Source organism: Gymnogyps californianus, chromosome 13 (assembly GCF_018139145.2).
Source record: "Gymnogyps californianus isolate 813 chromosome 13, ASM1813914v2, whole genome shotgun sequence".
Taxonomy (NCBI): domain Eukaryota; kingdom Metazoa; phylum Chordata; class Aves; order Accipitriformes; family Cathartidae; genus Gymnogyps; species Gymnogyps californianus.
This window is the reverse complement of record NC_059483.1, coordinates 7,251,751-7,257,526: the sequence shown is the minus strand read 5'-3', so window position 1 is coordinate 7,257,526 and position 5,776 is coordinate 7,251,751.

The following is a 5,776-nucleotide window of genomic DNA, read 5'->3' as shown; positions in this document are numbered from 1 at the left end:
ACCTGTTCTCATGGGCTGAACGGGAAATTACTTCAGGGTTGCTTAAGTGGACACCAGCTGTGAAATCACACTAGGTTTTTAAATTTTGCTCTATGCTCTGCCATGTGCATCCTCTTCTTTGTTGTAGGAGAAGACTAGAACAGAAACAAGTCTAGTTTCTTATAAAGCGCTGGGACACGGTGCAGTATCCATTTGCATACCAAAGGTCCTGCAACATTTTTCTTTAGATATTTCCCATTTCCCAGAGGGGCTGAGTAAGGGTGTAACTGACACCCCACTTTTATTCCCTGTACTACAGCTCTACTCAGTGAAAAGGCCAATGGCTATCAGAGTCAATGGAGAGCCCTTCCAGCAGCCTGAGCAGGCTTTGCATTGAGTACTGTGGTGGCTGGATCTTCCCACCATGCAGTCAAAATTCTTCGACTGTCTTTGACTGCAGTGTCAGAATTATCCCAGGGATTTGGTGCTGCCTTCCACTGGCAGCTACACTGTGACTTGCACCTCTCTCTCATGGAAATGTAAAATAGACCTTACACTCATCTTAAATACAGCATGAGAGAGCTGCTTGAACAGAACAAGGGCAGTACATGCCTGCGCGTGAAGTGGCAGCAAGGCAGTCTGTCCTTGTGGCCAGAGCATGCTAGGAAGGAACTAACTTGGGGTGGCTCATCATGGCTTGACCAGGGACTTTGTCAGGGACCTCTGCATTTAGCAAAATGCCTTGAGAAAGGTGACGTTATGCAGGGGGCCAGCACAAGGCCAACATGCTACACGAGTCCTTCTTCCAGGTCGTTTGTCTGTGTGGGGCAGAAATTTAGTCTTAAAGGGCTTAAACTTTGGTCTACATTTGAACAGTGCAAATTCCTTAAAATTTTCCCTAGGACGTTACAAAGTCCTTATTATCCAATATCTGAGTGCCTTACCGTTTTTAGCATGCTTTTTCTTTACAACACCCTGGTGAGGCAATAAGTGTTGTTACTATTAATTAATTGTACAAATGAAGAACTGAAGCACAGAGGAGCTATGGGTATCATTGCATCAGTGAATAAAGCTTAGGCATGCCAGAGCTGAAATGGGATCCACTGTCCTGAGTTAGGTGCCTGAAAGCCCTGCTGAGCGCAGGTGTCCCCCTGCTAGAAAATAGGAAATACCATGGATAGTCGTGCATTAAACCACAGCCCTCTCTGCAGTGCAGCCTGCTTACTTTTCTGCTTCATACTACTCAGGATTAATGATCTTAAACACCGTCTTAGAGCTGCGACCTTGTGCCATATTTTTTTAACCTGGTTAAGTTGCATCCATCCTGGAGGGAATCCAAACATAGCTGCCTCCCCCTTGTTTGGGCCGGGTTAGGCACCTCCCTGTTGCTAGCACTGTAATACCTGGTGGCCTCATGCCATCCTGTTGCATGAAATAAAGTTTCCCCAGGTCAGTGATGCAGGGCTGGAGCTGAGGCCATGTAGGAGGCTCTCATCCAGTGGTGATAATTTTGAGCTGGGAAGATCTGGACTCTGACAGCAAGCACTGACGTATTTTATAATAAGCAGCTGTTGCCCAAGAGCCGTGGATGCTGAGCACGGCATCATGTAATTGAATCATCAGCCTTTTGTGGATTTAGCTCCAAGTGACTGGATAAAACCAAGGACTTTTCAGGCAGATCACACAAATCCGAAGCTAACACCAGTCCAAAGGCTAGGTGTCCTTTTTCTTTGCTTCAATGGTACCCTTATGTGATCAGATAGTATTTTTTCATGACTTTGTCACTGAAGAACTGTATTTAATTATCACTTGTGTACACACTATGAAGAATGGCTTGTAAAAATACTTTCATAAATATACTATACTCTTAAACTTAGATCACTCATACCTTCTTGTACAAAATCTTTTCTGTGAAATCTTCTGTTCCACTAAAGAATAGCGGTCTTTGGCCATTGACTTCAGTAGGACCTAAATTTTATCTTTATGCAGTGTCTTGTATTTTCTCTAAAAAACAAAATCTATACAATATACTTAGGCTTTTGTTGCTGTGGTTTTAATACTCTTTATTTCTGTCAAATATATCTGTGGTATTTCAGTAAAAAAGGCATTGATAGAAGGTCCTGAACATTTTCCAATATGCCTTCTGGAAGCTTTCATATACTTAATAAAACTTTTAAAAAAATGAAATGAGTTTACATTTGCCTGTTGTGATCTGTAGGGTAACACTGCCTTTCTATTCAGTAAGGAATTTATCCTCATAGGGTTTCTAGTCCTGGCTCCATGTACATGGTAATACAACTCTTGGTCGTAGCCTCTTATTCCAGGACCACCACCAAGACCTCCTTGCCACACAGTTTCTTTGACATTTCCAGTGATCTGGGCCAGCCTGACTCACACCTCCAGTTGTGTGGGCCCATGAGAACGAAAGCAGCTGAGAATGACCTGGCAAGGATCTGACAAGATGAGTTTCATACCTTCCCACCAGGTCGTATCAATTAATTCTAGGAACAATGACACAGATCCCCAGCTGTCCTTACTTCAGGAGCTGATGCTAAGGCTCTTTGTCTAGCAGAAACCCAAAGCAAGCTTTTTAGATGATAAAACTTTGTTAATACAGATAACATTTTCAATAAAAAGGCTTTTGTTCAGCTATCTATGAAAATCCTCTGGAAAAGAGACACCTTTGTTAACCTGTCCCTGAGGGCAAAAAAATGCTACATTGGATAAGTAGTTCTTTACGGCTTCAGAAGTCTTCTAACATTAAGCAGCTACTTCATTTAACCTACTCAACCTCCTGTCATAGAAACATATACTGTCGTTAAGATTATGGCACTATTTCTATCATCACGTAGGGAGCCAGACTATTTTAATACAATTTTGGCGATTATGGCTGGTTTTCAGTGGGGGGTGGCCTCCCTCTTCCCTGTTACCCTGGCTCCTGCCCCCACCGTAGGTTCAAACCTCTGAACACAACATCTCACTAATCAATGCAGCAAAGCAATGCCAAATAACTGTACTTTTTTAAGCACGTGAGTAGCCCTAGAAATGCTTCACTGAATCAAATCCTGTGAATTCAACACCTTGCAGGCTCAAGCTGTAATCCAGGCTTGGAAAACTCTCAAACTTCCCTAAGAACATTTTCAGTTATAAAAAAATGAGTGGTGCAGTAAGAAATTTCCATTAGAAAAAGCTCTTGTGAAGGAGTAGAAGCTGCCTGTGCATCTAATTCAGTGATTTGTGTGGCAAATTGAACACAATATTCATATTTACGTGCATGCTTAAGTCTGGAAAGCACCTGTGTAGGAAAGTCAAGAGGTGTGAGTGTTGTACCATAAACGTATGTCCTGGGCACATGGGGCATATTTGGGATATCAGACGTGCCAGGATGATTGCTAACACTTTCATTGGAGGGCAATTATTAGACATCTTTTATATTTCATTAGCTTGTGACCTTATTAGAAGCAATTGCCCATTGATTCCCGGGTTGCTGGAACTCTTCCAAGAGGCTGATTTTGATGCTGAACCATCATTCCCAACAACCACAAAAGAAGTCAACAGACCAGGCAGCAACACAGCACTCCCTGCAGCGGCATTCTGCTGGTGAGGCACGAGTGGTGTTTGATGGGGAGGTGTGACAAGTACCATGGATTGGATTTAGATTTATCCCACATACTCATTTCTTATTTATAGTTCCCCTCACTTTGTCCCTCCCTATACTTAGCTTTCCAAATTTAAAGGCATGGAGGAGGAATTCAAATATTTCAACACTTACTCTGAAGTGGCAAAATTTGTACACGTTACTACCTCCCTTTTTAACAGAATGATAAAGCAGTGGCTGTGCCACGTGGTGGAGTGTCACGCTGCTAGAAGGGGACATTTTCTGCCATCGCACATTGTGCCAGGTGCTGCTTTACCACACATAGCGTTGTCCTGGCCTGGGAAAGGAGTAACACGGACTGCCCGAGAGCAGGGCTGATGAGCGAGGCTGCGGGACACAGCTCTGCAAGGTCAGCTGTAGGTTTGACCTCATCACAAAGAAGAGCTTTAGTGCTTTTTATTTTATACTGTTAATGAAAACCTTCAGTGGGGTGATAGCCAAGAGGACGCCAGTACCCAGCACTTAAGGAACAGAGCGTAAAACCAGGCTGTCTTGTTAAGTGAGCACAGGAGGCTGCAGGTTTCAGTCTTGTAACCATCACTGGTGTGTATTTATGCTGCTCTGGGCAGTCCTCCACGTTTGGCACACAGAGGAGCTCACGGCTGCGAAGGGGAAGGATGTTCACTGGCAATATGTGCAGCAATAGAGAAAAATATAATTGTCCTCCTTTTAATAAAAAGATTAAACCATGTCCACAAAGTGCAAAACACATGAGGAGACCAGAGAAGTCTGGAGTAGAGGTAACTTGGTAGTAACTGTGTTAAAAACAAGCAAGCAAGGAAACAAACAAACAAATGAAGCGCCAACCTATATGTTTGAAATATGCAGTCATTTTAGACAACACAAGAGATTATTCAGAAGGACAGTTCCTGTGGCAGCTGATGCCAAATTTATTTGGCTGCGTTCAGAAAACACCTAGTAGACAATACAGGTGCATTCAGATTACATTGAGGAATGAATTTAAAAGACGACTTCCGTGCCCTCTGCGGCAACAGTGACATTGACTATAAAATAGTATTATTTAGACTTATCAGAACTGTGTGAGTGTGTTTTGATGAGTGACATTCATAACTGACAGCAAAGCTTCCCATAATGGCAGTGCAGCTCAGAAATGAAGACTTGATTTGCCGTCTGCTTTGGCACTCGCTGAAGTATTGCTATGCTTTTGTTTGTATTTGGAGAGAGGCTCATTTACATTCTGACACCAAAAATGAACATATATAGGTAAATGGGATCTTCTATGTCACCCCAGTCAAGACCCTGCTATCAGAGGTAATGGCATCATATAATTCCCTTTTAAAAAATGTACAACCCGCTGTCCTGCAGAGCCAAGCACCTGTCAAGGTGTGACCCTGCTATGACATTTGTGCCTGCAACTTCGGTGTGTCTGCAGAGGGTGAATCTCCACGTGTTCGACAGCACAGGAGTCTAGAGGCTTAAACACAATCCTCCATGGCTTGAGATACCCAAGTCCTTAGCCCATCAACCAAAGAGTTAGAGAGGATATTTATGCAAGGGAAAAGTTGTATGTCCCCTCCCTCCAAAAAGACATAAATTTGGACGATATTTAAAAATAATCTTTCTTTTTTTGGTATTTATTTATTTGTTTGTTTATATGTTACTACTTTCTGAAACATACTCTACATCTCTTCAACTTTAGTATTACTGATGAATTTGGACTGAAAATGCTTCCTCTAATGACTTCCCTTTCTTTTCTTTTTTTAAACCACCTTATTCGGACACACTAACTTTACACTGAACCTGGCTATCATAGCGTGCTGTTTCTTTAAAAGCATGTTTTCCCCTATTCCAATATTTTTAAAACACTACAAAGTCATTTAAGAGTTGTAGATCATATTTTAGTCAGAAATTCAAGATGCAATTTTGCTGGACAGCCTAAGAAACCTGTTACAGTGCAAGCCAGACAGGGAAAGCTTCAGAGGAGCAACACCATGCCTCTTGCAGCAGGGACTGGGCAATTCATGGAGAGTCTAGCGCAGACACCGAGGTTTGTACTCTCCAAATATAACAGTCCCTCCCAGTGTTCAAAAGATGCATTTACATTTTGATTTCTCTGAACTCAGAGGTAACTCAGTGACAGATATTTTGCCATAAGTGTCCAGGGCTGTCCCAGTCAGC